The sequence below is a fragment of the Loxodonta africana genome, chromosome 14, assembly GCF_030014295.1.
Source record: "Loxodonta africana isolate mLoxAfr1 chromosome 14, mLoxAfr1.hap2, whole genome shotgun sequence".
In the NCBI taxonomy this organism is placed as follows: domain Eukaryota; kingdom Metazoa; phylum Chordata; class Mammalia; order Proboscidea; family Elephantidae; genus Loxodonta; species Loxodonta africana.
Window position 1 is genome coordinate 52574865 of NC_087355.1, and position 16520 is coordinate 52591384.

General features: G+C 37.7%; 1 protein-coding gene across 2 annotated transcripts in view; it reads right to left on the reverse strand.

Moving 5' to 3' along the window:
• Positions 1–16520, reverse strand: part of NCALD (neurocalcin delta) — a 317609-nt gene that overhangs the window by 208667 nt on the left and 92422 nt on the right. For both annotated transcript variants that reach the window (XM_023545925.2, XM_023545923.2), the window contains exon 2: positions 7547–7596. The gene's annotated coding sequence lies outside the window, so the exon portion shown is untranslated. The remainder of the gene's footprint in view (positions 1–7546; positions 7597–16520) is intronic.

A 16520-nucleotide genomic window follows, 5' to 3' on the forward strand; every position in this document is an offset into this window, starting at 1 on the left:
AAATAGGTAACTTAATGGAAGGACACAGAAGTAGAACTGAATCAATGGAAGAAAGAGTCAATGAAATAGAGGAAAAATGCCTTGGTACTAAAATGTTTGAGGAACAATCAGAAAAAAGAATGAAGAAAAATGAAGAAAACCTAAGAGTTATGTGGGACACTATGAAAAGGAATAATTTACATGTAACAGGAATTCCAGAAGAGGAGTGGAAAAAACACCCAGAGAGAATTTTTAAAGCTTTATTAGCAGAAAACTTGCCTAATATCATGAAAGATGAGAAGGTTTCCATCCAAGAAGCTCAAATAACCCCATACAGTATGGGCCCCAAAAGAAAGTCACCAAATATATCATAATCAAACTTTCCAAAACCAAAGACAAAGAAAGAATTCTGAGAGCAGTCCATGAAAAACAAATATCACCTACAAAGGGGCGCCAGTAAGACTAAGCACTGATTTCTTGGCAGAAACCATGTAGGCAAGAAGGCAATGGGATGACATATATAAAACCCCAAAAGAACAGGATTGCTAACCAAGAATCATATCCAGCAAAACTGTCTTTCAAATATGATGGCAAAACTAGAACATTCCCAGAAAAAAAAGAAGTTAAGAGATTTGTAAAAACCCGACCAACCTTTTAAGAAATGTGAATGGGAGCTCTTTGGACAAAGAACCAATGATATCAGACAACAACCTGAGATCAAGACACATGACAGCATCATCCAGATATCAACCCAGATAAAGAATGCACAAAAGAAAAATAAAGCTGCAAAATTGAAAACAAGGAACCAGAGATGTCAATCTGTAAATGATGACAACTTCAAAACAAAAAGGGGGAATAAATAGTATAGTTATAGAACTTCCATATGAAGAAGAAGTCAAGGTGATATCAACATATAACAGGCTTTTTTAAACTTAGGAAGATAAAGGTAAGTTTCAGAGTAAACACAAAGGAAATTAATAAATCTACTCACCAAAATAAAGAAGAAAATTTAAAAAAAGACTCAGTAAACACAAAATCAACAACAAAGAAGAATATGAAAAGAAAATGCATAAACTAAAAAAACTCAGCACAGGAAATTCAGCAGAACAAAGAAACCATTAACATCACAAAAAAAGTATGACAAAATGGCAGAAGTAAATTCACATCTATCGACAATCACACTGAATGTAAATGGTTTAAAGGCACCAGTCAAGAGACAGGGAGTAGCAGAATGGATTAAAAAAATGACCCATCAATATGTCGCTTACAAGAGACACACCTTAGATACAATGACATAAGTAGGTTAAAAATCAAAGAATAGGAAAAAAATATATCAAGCAAACAGTAACCAAAAGAGACAAGAAGTGGCGATAATAATCTCTAACAAGTCAAAATCAAAATCCATTATAAGAGACAAAGAAGGGCATTATATAATGATTAAAGGATTAATATACCTAGAAGGCATAACCATAATAAATATTTATGCACCCAATGACAGAACTTAAAAATACATAAAACAAACTCTACCAGAATTAAAAAGAGAAATAGACGGTTCTATAATAACAGTTGAAGACTTTAACATACCACTTTCGATGATGGACAGAATGTCTAGAAAGAAACTCAGTGAAGATACAGAAGATCTAAATAACACAATCGGCTGACTCAAACAATAGGCATATAGAACAGACAACCCAACAGCAGCATAGCACACATTCTTCTCCAATGCACATGGATCATTCTCCAGAATAGACCATATTTTAGGCCACAAAGCTAGACTCAATAAATTCAGAAACATTAAAATAATACAAAGTATCTTCTCTGATCATAACTGTATAAAACTAGAAATAAGGAAAAAATTAAATATATGGAAACTGAATAGCACCTTACTTAAAAACTACTGGGTAATAGAAGAAATCAAAAGTGAAATAAAAAAATCCTTAGAATCAAGTGAGAAAAAAACATACCAACACAGCAATAAATGCACACATCAAAAAAGAAGAAACAAAGTCAATAGCTTAACCCTACAACTTGAACAAATAGAAAAAGAGCAGCAAAGAAATCCATAGTCACCAGAAAAAGGAAATAATAAAGATCAGAGAAAAAATAAATGAAATAGGAAATAGAAAAAATGATGGAAAAATTCAACAAGACTAGTAGTTGATTCTTCGAGAGGATTAATAAAATTGACAAACCACTGGTCAAACTGACAAAGGAAAAAAAATGAGAAGATGCAAATAATCAAAATAAAAAATGAGATGGGAAATGTTATAATGGAACCAACTGAAATAAAAAGAACCATAATAGAATATTATGAAAAACTGTACTCTGAACAAATTTTAAAACCTAGAAGAAATGGACAAAGTTCTAGAAACATACTACCTACTTAAACTAACACTAATAGAAGTAGAAAATTTGAACAGACCCATAACAGATTTTATGGGTCTGTTCAAATTTTCATTAAAAAAAACTCCTAACAAAAAAATGCCCTGGTCCAGATGGCTTCACTGGAGAATTCTACCAAACATTCAGAGAAGAGTTGACACCACTTCTACTCAAACTATTCCAGAACATACAAATGGCAGGAATACACCCTAATTCATTCTATGAAGCCAGCATAACCCTGATTCCAAAGCCAGGCCAAAAAAAAAAAAGCACCGCTAAAAAAGAAACTTACAGACCAATATCACTCATGAATACAGACGCAAAAATTTTCAACAACATTCTACCCAACAGAATTCGACAACATATCAAAAAAATAATACATCATGATCTAGCTGGATTCATACCAGGGATGCAAGGATAGTTCAACATTAGAAAATCAATCAATATAATTCACCACATAAATAAAACCAAGGAAAAGAATCACATGATCATTTCAATGACACAGAAAAGGCATTTGATAAAATCCAACACGCTTTCCTGATAAAAACTCTCAGCAAAATAAGAATTGGAAGGAAATTCCTCAGCAAAATGAAGGGCATATATGCGAAATCAACAGCCAACATTATTCTTAATGGCGAAAGATTGAGAGCATTTCCCTTGAGACAGGAATGAGATAAGGATGCCCTTTATCATCACTCTAATTCAATATTGCAATATTGATTATTCAAAACACTGATTATTCAATATTTTACTGGAAGCCCTAGGTAGAACAATAAGACAAGAAAGGGAAATAAAGGGTATCCAAATCAGAAAGGAAGAAGTAAAACTATTTCTGTTTGCAGACGACATGATCCTACACATAGAAAATCTAGGAGACTCCACAAGAAAGTTACTGGAACTAATAGAAGGATTCAGCAAAGTGGAAGGGTACAAGATCAACACACAAAAATCAGTTGAGTTTCTCTACGCTAACAAGGAGGACTCTGAAAAGGAAATCAATACCATTTACAAGAGCCCCCAGAAGGATGAAATACCTGGAAATAAACCTAACCAGGAACATAAGAGACTTACACAAGAAAAACTGTAGAACAGTACTGTAAGAAACTAAAAGAGATCTATATAAGCGGAAAAATATTCCATGCTCATGGATTGGAAAATGTAACATTGTGAAAATGTCAATACTACCAAAACTGATCTATAGATAGAATTCAATCTCGTTCCAAATCCCAACAACATTCTTTAATGAAATGGAAAAACTAATCTCCAACTTTATATGGAAAGGAAAGAGGCCCTGAATAGCTAAAGCAATATTGAAGAAAAAGAACAAAGTAGGAGGCCTTACACTTCCCGACCTCAAAACTTATTATATAACCATGGTAATCAAAACAGCCTTGGACTGATTCAATGAGCGACATATGGACCAACGGAACAGAATCGAGAACCCAGCGCAGCTGATATTTGACAAAGGGTCAAGGGCCATTCAATAGGGGAAGAAACAGTCTCTTTAACAAATGGTGCTGGCAAAATTGACTATCCATATGCAGAAAAATGAGTCAGGATACATACCTCAGACCATGCACAAAAACTAACTCAAAATGGATCAAAGACCTAAATGTTAAAGCTAAAAGTATAAAGCTAAAGATAACATAGGGTCAAAACTAGGGGACCTAATTCTTGGCATAAAAAATCTATCAAACAAAACTAAAAATGCACGAACAAGAGAAAATAAATAACTGAACCTCCTAAAAATTAAATACTTATGTCCATCAAAAGACTTTACCAAGAGTACCTACAGACTGGGAAAAAATCTTTGGCAATAACATATCTGACAAGTGAGTAATCTCTAAAATTTATACAAAACTTCAACAACTCAACAACAAAGAGACAATGCAATAAAAAAGTGCACAAAGGACATGAACGGACCCTTCACCAAAGAGGGCATTCAAGCAGCCAACAAATACATGAAAAGATGGTATCATTCATTAGCCATTACCTGTACCCATTGCCATTGAGTCAATTCCGACTCATAGTGACTGTATAGGACAGAGTAGAACTGCCCCATAGGGTTTCCAAGGAGTGGCTGGTGGATTTGAACTGCTGGCATTTTGGCTAGCATCCAAACACTTAACCACTGAATCCCCCACCCCAGGGCCCCATCATCAGCCATAAAAAAAAAAAAAAAAACAAGCCCGTTGCCTTCGAGTCCTATAGGACAGAGTAGAACTACCCCATACTGTTTCCAAGGAGCAACTGGTGGATTTGAACTGCCAACCTTTTGGTTAGCAGCCATAGCTCTTAACCACTATACCACCAGGGTTTCCCATCAGCCATTAGAGAGATGCAAATCAAAAGTACAATTAGATACCATCTCACCCCTGCAAAAATGACAATGATCAAAACAGCAGAAAACAAGTGCTGTCAAGGTTGTGGGGTGGTTGGAACTCTTATACATTGCTGGTGGGACTGTAAAATGGTACAACCATATGGAAAATAGTATGGCACTTCCTCAAAAAGCTAGAACTAGAAATGCCTTATGGTCCAGCAATCCCACTCCTAGGTATATATCCTAGAGACACAAGAGCAGTGACACGAACAGACATATGTATACCCATGTTCACTGCAGCATTATTCACAATGGCAAAAAGATGAAAACAATCTAAGTGCCATCAACAGATGAATGGATAAACAAATTGTGGTACATACATAGAATGGAATACTGTATTTTTATGTAAATAATGTGCATCTTCCATGTTTTTTTTGCCAACCATGCCCTTCCCCCACCCCCTCAAGTCACCCTCACAAGCACTGCCATGCCAATCCTCTTCCACATGTTGCTGTAAAAAAAATTAAGACAGGATGCTTATGAAAATACCTTGCATGGAGAGGGCGTGGCCAGCAAACAAAAGCAGAAAGCACCTGTTACTTGCGTAAAAACACAATATTACACAACAATAACAAATAATGAGGAGTCCACGAAATATCTCATAACATGGATGAATCTGGAGGACAATATTATGCTGAGTGAAATGAGTCAATCTCGAAAAGACAAATATTGTATGGTCCCACTATTATAAAAAATCAAGAACAGATATACACACAGATAGCGAAGTTCTTTGGTGGTTACCAGGCATGGGAGGCGAAGGGGGCGGGGGGAATCACTCTCTAGATAGTAGACATTTGTTACTTTCGGTAATGGGAAAGGCAATCCCAAATATGGGTGAAGTCAGCACAACTTGACCAAGGTAAATAAAGATACTAAGAAGTACACAAGAAAAAGGGACAATTTCAGTAAATGCTATGACATGTGCAATTTTGCAACAACAGTAAAAACAACCAAAAAATACGTGTGTGGTTATGTAGGGAGACATGGATGCATACATGTGTATAGGAAGGCATATGCAAATAAATGCATGTGCATGTATAGGTGTACCTATAAGCATGCATATACACATGTTTGTGTGTGCTGTATATACATCCACATATATAACAAACCACATACGTGGCACAGTTATGGAGGCTTCCTGACACATCGAAACAACTCACAGGATTGGTTTACTGGGTCAAAAGGCCTAGGACCATAGTCTCAGGGGCAACTTAGTCAACTGGCATAACGTAGTTCACTAAGATAATGTTCTACAACCTAGTTTGGTGAGTAGCATCCGGGGTCTTAAAAGTTTGTAAGAGGCCATTTAAGATACAATTACTGGTCTCTACTCAAATAGAGCAAAAGAGAGTGAAAGAAATCAAAGGCTCAAAGAAGAAACTAGTCCATACTACTAACATCCCACACAAGCCACAAACCCTTCTAACCTAAGACCCGAAGATCTAGATGGTGCCTTGCCACCACTACCGGCAGTTCTGACCAGGCACACAATAGAAGGTCCTGGATGGAATGGGAGGAAGATGTAGAACAAAACCCAAATTCCTAAAAAAAAGTCCAGGCCTACTAGACCAATAGAGACTAGAGGAACCCCTGAGACTACTATCCTAAGATACTCTTTGAACTCGGAATTGAAGATATTTCTGCAGATCACCTTTCAGCCAAATATAGATTGGCTTATAAAATAAACAATATCATTCGTGAATAACGTGCTCCCTTAAACAATTAACTATATGAGACCAAACGGTCAACAGTTACCCAAAAACAAAGATGAGAAGGCAAGGAAGGGAAGGGAAGCTAGATCAAAGGAAACAGACAAATAGAACGGAAATAATGAGAATGCTAACACATTATAAAAATTGTTACCAATGTCATGGAACAATTTGTATAAAACCTGTTAAATGGAAACCTAATTTGCTGTGTATCAAACCCAAAAACCAAACCCAGTGCCGTCAAGTTGATTCCGACTCATAGCGACCCTATAGGACAGAGTAGAACTGCCCCATAGAGTTTCCAAGGAGCGCCTGGCGGATTCGAACTGCCAACCCTTTGGCTAGCAGCTGTAGCATTTAACCACTACGCCACCAGGGTTTCTTTTACCTAAAACACAATAATGTATTGTTTTAAAAAAGAAAGAAATTTTAGAATGGAAAAATTATCAAATTAGTCAATTAATTAATCCATCCATGGAAACCCTGGTGGCGTAGTGGTTAAGAGCTACTACATCTGTTAACCAAAAGGTCTGCAGTTCAAATCCACCAGGTGCTCCTTGGAAACTCTATGGGACAGTTCTACTCTGTCCTATAGGGTCACTATGAGTCGGAATTGACTCGATGGCAATGGGGGGAATCCATCCATTCACATTCTCTAACAAATATCTATTATGTACCCATTATATGCCAAACTCTTTGCTAGAAGTAACTATATACCTCTTGGGCAATTAAACATGACGGAGGAGACTGTTGGAATGCAGCCCTTGAGAGAGCTTTGGCAGCTGCCGGGGAGAAAGATGGCATATAAGAACCACTCCACTCAGTGGTTGCAAATATACTTTATTACGCTGCAAGTAATATTCAAGAATGATAAGCAGTGCTTTATTTACTCCATTTCTATCATTTGTCCTTTCCATAAGTTTTAAAGAGGGGGTTTAATATCTTTTCCTATATAGGAAATTCCAGTGTTCATTAATGCTACTATTTATTGATAGAATATTTGAATGAAACTATCTTCTGTGGATACAATTGAACAAAGCCCAAAATTCCATTTACAGCTCGATTGAGAAGAAAATTAAAAATATGCTCTTACTTTATGATTGTCCTTAGTAGGTGGTTCCAAGAGACCAAAGTTGAGATAATCTAAAAGAAAAGAAGCAAAATAACAATGCTGAATGTAAATATCTTACAGGACCATTTGCTTTGGGGTCATTTATCCCCATCTATTTTTTATTTTATTTTAGTGGAGAGGGCACTGTGAGGCATCCCATGACTTGGGTTTAATTTTCAACAGGGTTTTTTTTTTAAAAGAGAGTGCAGGTTAGGGTAAGGAATAAGGCTTGGCAGAAAGGACTCCCCTAGAAAAAAAGAGGCCAAAACCAAAAACCAAACCACTTGCAGTCGAGTCGATTCTGACTCCTGGCAACTCCACGTGGCAAAGGCTGATAAAATGGCAGACAAGGATTGACTTCCTGTTGATACTTATAAAGTTCTTGGAAGAGGACACAGGATTAAAGTGAAGGGAAACTCAAGCACCAGGGCCTTCATTTTTAAGTTCCCAGCAAGCACCAACTGAGCCTCCTTCCTGGTGTAACAAATACATTAAAAAAAAAAAAAAAAAAGATATAGGGACACTTAAAAAAGAATTAGCAGACACAGTCCCTGTAATGCAACAATAAAAAATAACAATAAAAATAGGTCAATAAATGGAGATAATATAGGGGCTAGATTCATAGGGCAGGAGAGTGTCAGAAGCATGTCTGATGGAGACTTGGAGGAAGAGGGCGCATGATCTATTGGATCCTATCGCTAATGAGGCAGGGGAAAGTCTCTTAGATTTTGCGTACATCATCATAACTACTTTATAACCTCCCTTTGATAAAAAGTACATTTTACTATCTCTGGGAGCACCAGGCTAGACAATCTAGTTAGTCTATCTAATATAGTTTCAAAACTATCAAGAGGGTCAAAGCCCTCCAGGAAATTTGTTAAAAACAAACAAGCAAACAAAAACATATACCACTGAATTCTTAAATTCAGAGTGTCACTTTTATTAAGAATAAAATACTAAGAAATGTGCAATTGTTTAGGTTTCTAAATACCCTTCCCTTTTTATTTAAAAAAAATCAATTGTTAATAATTCAGGAAGAAAACCTATAGCAACTGAAATGTTAGAAAAAAATAACTACTGATTTCAGGGTATTCAATGATGTACCAATTATCGCAATATGCATTGCTGTCAGTACACCAAGGACTCGTATTCCTCCAAGCATTTAACAGAGAACTGACTACAGTCAAAGCGCAACCAGGAACTTTACTAAAAGAGTCAGTAAATTCATCTCTTTGAATATAAAAACCAAACCCGTCGCTGTCGAGTCGATTTCGACTCATAGCGACCCTATAGGACAGAGTAGAACTGCCCCATACTGTTTCTAAGGAGCGCCTGGTGGATTCAAACTGCCGGCCTTTTGGTTAGCAGCCATAGCTCTTAACCACTAGCCACCAGGGTTTCCAAACATAGAACAGAGGCAATATATTTCAGTGTAAGGACTTTGGGAAAGTTATTGAAACTCTGTATGCTCCACAAATGATAGCTACTGTTTGATTTTCTGTTCCAGCAAGCTAAAAATTCTGTTCTAAGACCAAGTCTTAATTTTTTTCTTATTCACAATAACTTGTATATTTTAAAACATAGGTAATATATAAGGTTCTGGCTTAATGAAATCAATCCTTCTGAAGTTTTCAAACATGATTTTTGTAACTGAAAAACAAAATCTGTGAAGTGGTTTTCATATATTTTCCTTTCTCTCATAGTTGCTTTCTGACATACAAACATATTACAACTTGAAAAGTGACATTCTAAGGTTTCTCATTGTTAAGATATGGAATCAAATCAAAGTGAATTCACAGTATCTTACATTTTTTAAAAATACATATATATGCGTCAGAATCGACTTGAGGGCACTGGGTTTTTCTGGGTTATATATGGAGTTAACTCTGTTTCGGACTTCCAGGTTTTACTGAAAAAAACAGGTTCTTGGTTAAAATGGCATGGTGAATAAAGGAGCAATTACTGAGCTGACTGTTCTAGGGCCCTGATGGCTTTCTCTAGTATCAAACTAGACAGACAATTAAAGACCAAGCTAGTTGGCGGTATCCACAACAGTTGGGCGAGACCAGGAAAAGAAGACATTGCACAAGAAGGTGTTAAAGCTCTCTCTATTCTCTATGCTATTGGACCAGTTTCACTGATCTCCTCACAGAAGTATACTGAAACGCACCCTATTAGCTTACATATTTATTCTCAGAGATTGATGAGAAAATGATGGAGGTGGGATGGGTAGAAAATGAACACACAAAAATGCAGGTATAAATAATCAACAGAGTACACACTTTACACAATAACTGTTTTCATGGAAACACACATAAAGAGAAATTTTGTAGATTACATACCTATCTGGCTAATTTAGATAATCATTTCAGGGAGGCAAGGTGATATGATAGAAAGAACAAGAGTGGAAATTAGCAAGTCTGGCCACTGGCTAGCAGCAGGGTGACCAAGGAGAAATCACTTCTCATCACTAGGTCTCTGTATCTGGAAAGGAGTGTAATCACTCCACTTCTACTTCAAGCTGATCCTTACTTTTTCTTTAAGATCTCTGTCAGAAGGTTTATAGTTTATGAACAAATCAGTAAATAGAGCTGTCCAATTTTGTTTTTTTCAGATACCTGAAGTGAATCCGTTTGTAATGGTGATAATGCTTAAAATAGTTACTTTATAAATTTTGGTTTGCATACACAAATTTCAAGGTTTATGCACTCATGAAGATAGGAATTTCAGAAAACATAGAGATAGAAATCTATTTTGAGAAGTTTTAAATATTATAGGAAGATACAGGCTAGTTACCAAAGCCATTTAACTGCTATTTCTAAGCATCCTATCAGCTGTACTATCCATTCATGCTAACGGTGAATGAAATAGTTTTAAGTTTGTTGGTTGTGGCATCTAATTTTTTGCCAAAAGCATGGCATTTTCAGCAAGCAATATATTCTTACAAGTGCTTTTAAATAGAATCAATAACTCTTTACATTTAATTTTAATTTGATTTATACAGTTTGACAATTTGGACTTCATAACCCAACCGTAACCTTCCCTAGGACATGAAAAAGATTTAATATTTCTTCATCTGGAAAAAAATGTATAATGCTCCCAAACACAATTACACTGGAAATAGATGACATTCATCCTCTCAGGGGCACTTAGCATAAGCTAAATATACTTACAACACAGCTGCCATTTGTAAACACTGTTTACTGTTGGAACCGAGGGATGTGTAAACAGCAACCCATTCATCAGTCTACGTGAAAAGTCATGATTCCTGCTAAGGTGGAGTCCACTTCTGAACACCATGTACTTAACACTGCTCTATTTCACACAAATATTTAGTAATATTTTAAAGCATTCCATTGTCTTGTTTTCTGCTTTTAGATTGAGCACTTAAATGATAATCTAGTTCTTGCCACTTTACTAAATATGGACATTAATCACTAAAAAAAAAAAAAATTACTAAATATGGACATTAATCACTAAGGGAGTGGTTTTAATAGGATTCGAGCTTCCTTTTAAGGATCACTGTTATTCCCACTGTTACCCAGAGCAGAAACTCACTTGGCCTAGGTGTTCTCCTGAAGTTCCTTTAGGTGCTACAATTCATTCGGATGGCATAATTCTGTGTCTTAAGTTGTAAGAAGTGAATATTTTTCTCACTTCTTTCTCAGGTTGGTCTTAGATTCAGAAAGCATGTTATAACAAGGTAAAAGCAATAAGAACACAAAGAAACCAACTGGATTCCAGAGAAGAGATAGACAAAATGGAGGTTAAACAAATGCCTCATTTAGACAGTTAGCCAACAACATTTACTGAGTACCCAGGAGGGCAGAGCCCCAGATGGATTTCTCCCTTCTGCACAGGCCACTGGGGATGCCAAAGGTTACAGCCCAAACTGAAGTGTCCTGCTTGTGATGGTGACTGGCTGACTCACAAGCAGAAAAATGCAATCATCCATTAGCCATACTATAAGCAGTGTATTTATTTATTCATTCAACAACCTACCATGACCAGGGGCTAGGGCTAGAAATGGATGATATGACTTCATTCTTAAGGTGCTTACTTCTAGAAGGGGAAAGTCATCTAGTCATTTATAACAGATAAGTAAACAAAGTAATCAAAATATGATCAGTGAAATGGCATAACCATGTAAACATGAATAACCTGTCTGAGCAATAGCTTCCCACACTCCACACTCCTTTCCCTTTTCGATGGTTTTTCTCAGTAGCACTTAATCGTAAGTGCCACGGCCACTTGATGGTATATATTTATTTGTTTGTTTTTTGTTGTCTGTCTGTTCCACTAGGAACAAACAGCTTGAGGGCATGGGCTTTCTTTGGTTCATTGAGGTAAACCAGTCCCCAGAACAGAGCCTGACAACTATTTGTTGACTCAGTGAATGTATGAGTGAATAAACATTATGGAAGTCTTTCAGAAGAGTGAATGATAATCTGGAAATATGGGAAAACTTCCTGGAGGAAATGTTGGGTTGTGAAAGAAGGCAATTAAATTTTGACAAAGAAGAATTTAACAGGTCAGTCCAGAGAATTTACTTGGCAGCACTCTAGGAACACCTAGCAATGGGGCTGTGGAACACAGGTTGTTTTCTCTGCCTAGAGTCCTGTCCTCTTAGAACTGTCCTCCTTGGCTCCACGAGGCTTTGGTAGGGCCACCAGCCCTACTCTTCTGCTCCTCTGACCGCAGGGGAGGGCCCAAACCAAAGCTAGGTACCTGATTTTCTCTCTTGGACATTCGAATCTCCAAGTGACAGAACGAGAGCCCTTGGCAGCTGAGTCATCAACGGCAGCCCCTTGGAAAAATGGTTCACAGTTCTGCAACCCTGAATTTCTCTAGTTCCTGTCTTCCCCAAGGCCTATTTGGTCAGCTTTCCTTAGTTCCTTAAACTATTAATGTCCTTCCAATAAGCTTTTTTTTTATTTCTGGCTCCAACAGTCTCAGTTTATTTCTATTCATTACAACCAAAGCTTTCTACTCACCACAGAGACAGATTAAAAGAAGAACGTGGTTTGGAAGGCCACGTAATAATAAATTTTTATTTAATATTAACCATGCACAGGTACTTAGCTAAGCTCTTTATATGAGCTATCCAATTTACTCATCAGAACCATCTCCATGAGTTCCTATGCCATTTCGAAGATGGGCACATCAAGGCTTAAAGAAGTTAAATAATGTGCCCAAGTTCACATTCTAACAAGTGGCATTTAATTCCACAGACCACAGTCTTGACAACTTCTCTTCTCTGTCCACATACAGCCGCCTTGGGCATTACTGTCCAGGATAACAAGGAAGGCCCTAGGAGTTATGCCTGCAGAGCTGAGACCACACAGCAACTTGGTCAGACACACAAGATAAGGGACATCAAGCAGGCTACCTCAAGCACTTGAAACCAGAACTACAGATCTCAGTGGCAAGGGTACAGAGCTGGAGATGGACTTATCCAGTTACAGAGGAGTCAATTCAGACTCATGGTGACCCCGTGTGTGTCAGAGTAGAACTGTGCTCCATAGGGTTTTCTTCTGAGGTGACTGTGGGTGGATTAAAACCTCCAACCTTCCAGTTAGCAGTCGAGCTTGCTAACTATTTGTACCACCCAGGTACTCCACATAAAAAAAAAACTCCACATAGCAGTCCTAAAATGTAGATATTGTTGTTCTCATTCTACATATGAGGGAACAGAGACTTGGGGAGGTGGCAATGTATTAACTGGCAGCTTAGGGCACGATCCCAATCTGTTTCACTTATAGCCCAGGCCAGTTCTATTAGGAACACTTGACATATTTCCCTTGATAAACAGATAACCTCAGAAGGCCCTCCTTGCCACATTAACTACCATTTGATTTTTTTTTTTATTCCATAGCTCTTGTTTTTCACACCCTGGGTCACATCCTGCTATGCTCTGCTGTCATCTACAGAAACCCTGGAGGGCTGGTCCAGGTGAGTGCAGACTCCTCTAGCACTGGCAGTGCCCTCTCAGTTGTGACCCTGAGAATCTTCCCCTTTCTGCCCCAGGCCTTCTCCAATGCTGCAGGGAGGGACCACAGTGCCAGGTGCAGACAGGAAGCTCAGGGGAGAAAAGGCCCTGGGAACCGTCCTCACCCATGGAGACTTGAACCTGATGGATCAATGCCCCTACCTTCAGGCCTCCATATAGGCAATTCTGGGAGACATTCTGTACGCTTTCAAAGACCCTAACATGGTCATATCCCTAGATGCCTACCCAGGTCCCTGTCTCAGAATTTGCTTCTGGGGGAATCCAAAGTAAAACATTTTCCAATGACCCTTTTAATTTCATTTGCCTTGTCCAGCAGAACTTCTTGAATGTGCATGCTTCTTACATGGCTCACAGGAGCTTCTCAAATGAAGGACTTTCTTCCCATTTATTTTTCCTTAACCAGAAATTTCCTTTAACCACAGCTCCCTTTAAAGAAAAGGGATATAAGGGGGAAAAAAAAAAAAAAACAAACTATAAACGTCTCCCTTTCTTTGCTTTAAGTCCTCAAGTTCAGTCTCACATCCCCACTAAAAGGAAAGCTCCTTGAGCTACTGAACGCTAATGCCTCCCTGCTTGGTTAAAATGGGGAGCAGACAGACACCTGAGCATATTGTAAAAAGACAACTCATAAATGACGATAATCTAATGGTTAATTGAGAATATTATTTTGCTGTAAGGTATTTAGGCATAAATCAATGACACTAAAGCTTTTTACTTTTACACAAAAAGTATTTAAAATATTTTTCCCTTCACATTATTAATATTCCATTACCTCTAAACAGCATCAATAGCAATAGTTTTCTTCCCTTGTACATATACATACACACACACACACGCATATACCCTAACACCTGCTAAAAATCAAAGATTTTGGATCTCTTTCCTCTAAAAGTAGAGCTAATTTTGTTTATATGTCCACTCTGACCCAGAGCAACTGTGGTAGGCTGAATAATGCCTCCCTAAATACGTGCACATTCTAATCTTTGGAATTCACAAATGCTATCTTATAGCAAAAGGGATATTGCGGATGTGATTATTTTAAGGGCTTTGAGATGGGGACATTATTCTGGGTTATCTGGGTGGGTCTCATGTAATAACATACTACTCTTAAGAGGGAATTAGAAGTCAAAGAGTCAGGGGAGAAGGTAGTGTGACAATGGAAGGAGAGATTCGAGTGATATAACCAGGAGCCAAGGAATGCTGGCAATCTCTAGAATCTGAAGAAGGCAAGAACATGTATCTTCCCCTAGAGCTTTCAGAAGGAACCAGCCCTGCTCACACCTTGACTTGAGCCCAGTGAAACTGATTTCAGACTTCTGGCTTCCAGAACTGTAAGAGAATAAATTTCTGTTCTTTTAAGTACCTAAGCTTGTGGCAATTTGTTATAGCAGCAATAGGAAACTCATACAGCTACTTTTTCACCCTGCAAGTTCTTTTCTATGCTGACCTCACTACAACCCAACTTCATTCCCCTCCACCAAGTTAGAGATTCGAGATTTCTCTAAAAGACATGTCCTAGGTGTTTGCTTATCAACCTGAATGACATGTCCTGGGTGTTTGCATGCAAGGAGTAGGATATAGGGAAACAATGTCATCCCGATGTTGAAGAAAACATGAATTAGGAGTTTAGGACAGCAGTAGGGGCTACGGAAAAGAATTCGAGGGTCATCAACATATTGTTGATGGTTGAAATCAAGACACAGCTAGACCATGTAATATATTTATGACAGTGACTCTGATAGAGCTAGGAAGTGGATTAAAGGGATTTTGTTTGCAAATGATAAGCATACCAGAGAAGAGATACCATAGAAAGTTAACATGAGAAAATGTGATCTAGAGTATAATTTCATTTTTTTCCCCTTGAGCTGAAATACAACCTCAGCTAGATAATGAATAGAAGTGCATCTCATTCAGAGAGAAGCTCAGAGAAAGGTCTTGAGCTGTGTACTAGGCATTAGGGCATACAAAGATAGTCATAGTTGCTGCCTGTAAGGAGATTACAGATAATTTCATTACAGTACAATGTGACGTATGATAACAAAGTCAACAAGTATACTCTGGGGGCATAGTGGAGGCGAAAGTGAGGACTGAAGAAAACCTTCCCAGAGGAGGTAGCAATTAAGATGAGTTTTGAAGGATGAGTAAGAAAGGGAGTTTAGAAAGGAACACAACCAAGGTACAGGAAATAGCACACGGTCATGAGGAGTAGTTCAAAGAATGTGACAGGGTTCTCCCCTAAGGAGATTATGCATAGTGAGAAGAACAGAGAAGCAAGAACAGGGCCCTGGAGAAGAGTAATGGTTAAAGAGAAGGCAGGGAAGAAAAGCCCACAACTTACTTGGAAAAGAAAAAGAGTGGCAGATATAAAACCTAGAGAAAATGGGATCATGGAATCCAAGGGGGTAGAGAGCTTCAAGAAGGAGGAAGTACAGTAACATAAAAACTAAAAGGGACAAAAAAAAGACGTGTGAATTTTTCTCAGAGCAATTTTATTAGATTATGAGAGTAAAAACCAGATTTCAAAGGGCTTAAAGTAAATGGAAGTGAAGAAAGGGATGCAGTGTTTTCAGACTTTCAAGCATCTTGGTTGAGAAGGGAATGAGAGCCATGCCCACTTGTCAAGTTTTTAAACTTTGAAGACAAAAATAGACTTTACAAACTGACATGAAAATGAAGAAATAAGATTTAAAGACACGATGAGAAGATAGGGATCAACTTTCGCCATCCTCCTCAGACTTAGACAAAGGTAAAATAAATGGAAATATTACCACAGGAACAGTGGGTCAAACTGGCTGGAAATGAGAAAAAACATCTTTAAAGGAAGATACTATGTATTAAAAAAAACTTAAAGTTTCAAATTAAAGACCATAAGAAGAATCAAGGAGATCTGAAAGCAGAAGAACTAGAGAAAAAAGTGAGAAAAGTTAGAGAAATTTAAGACAAGGA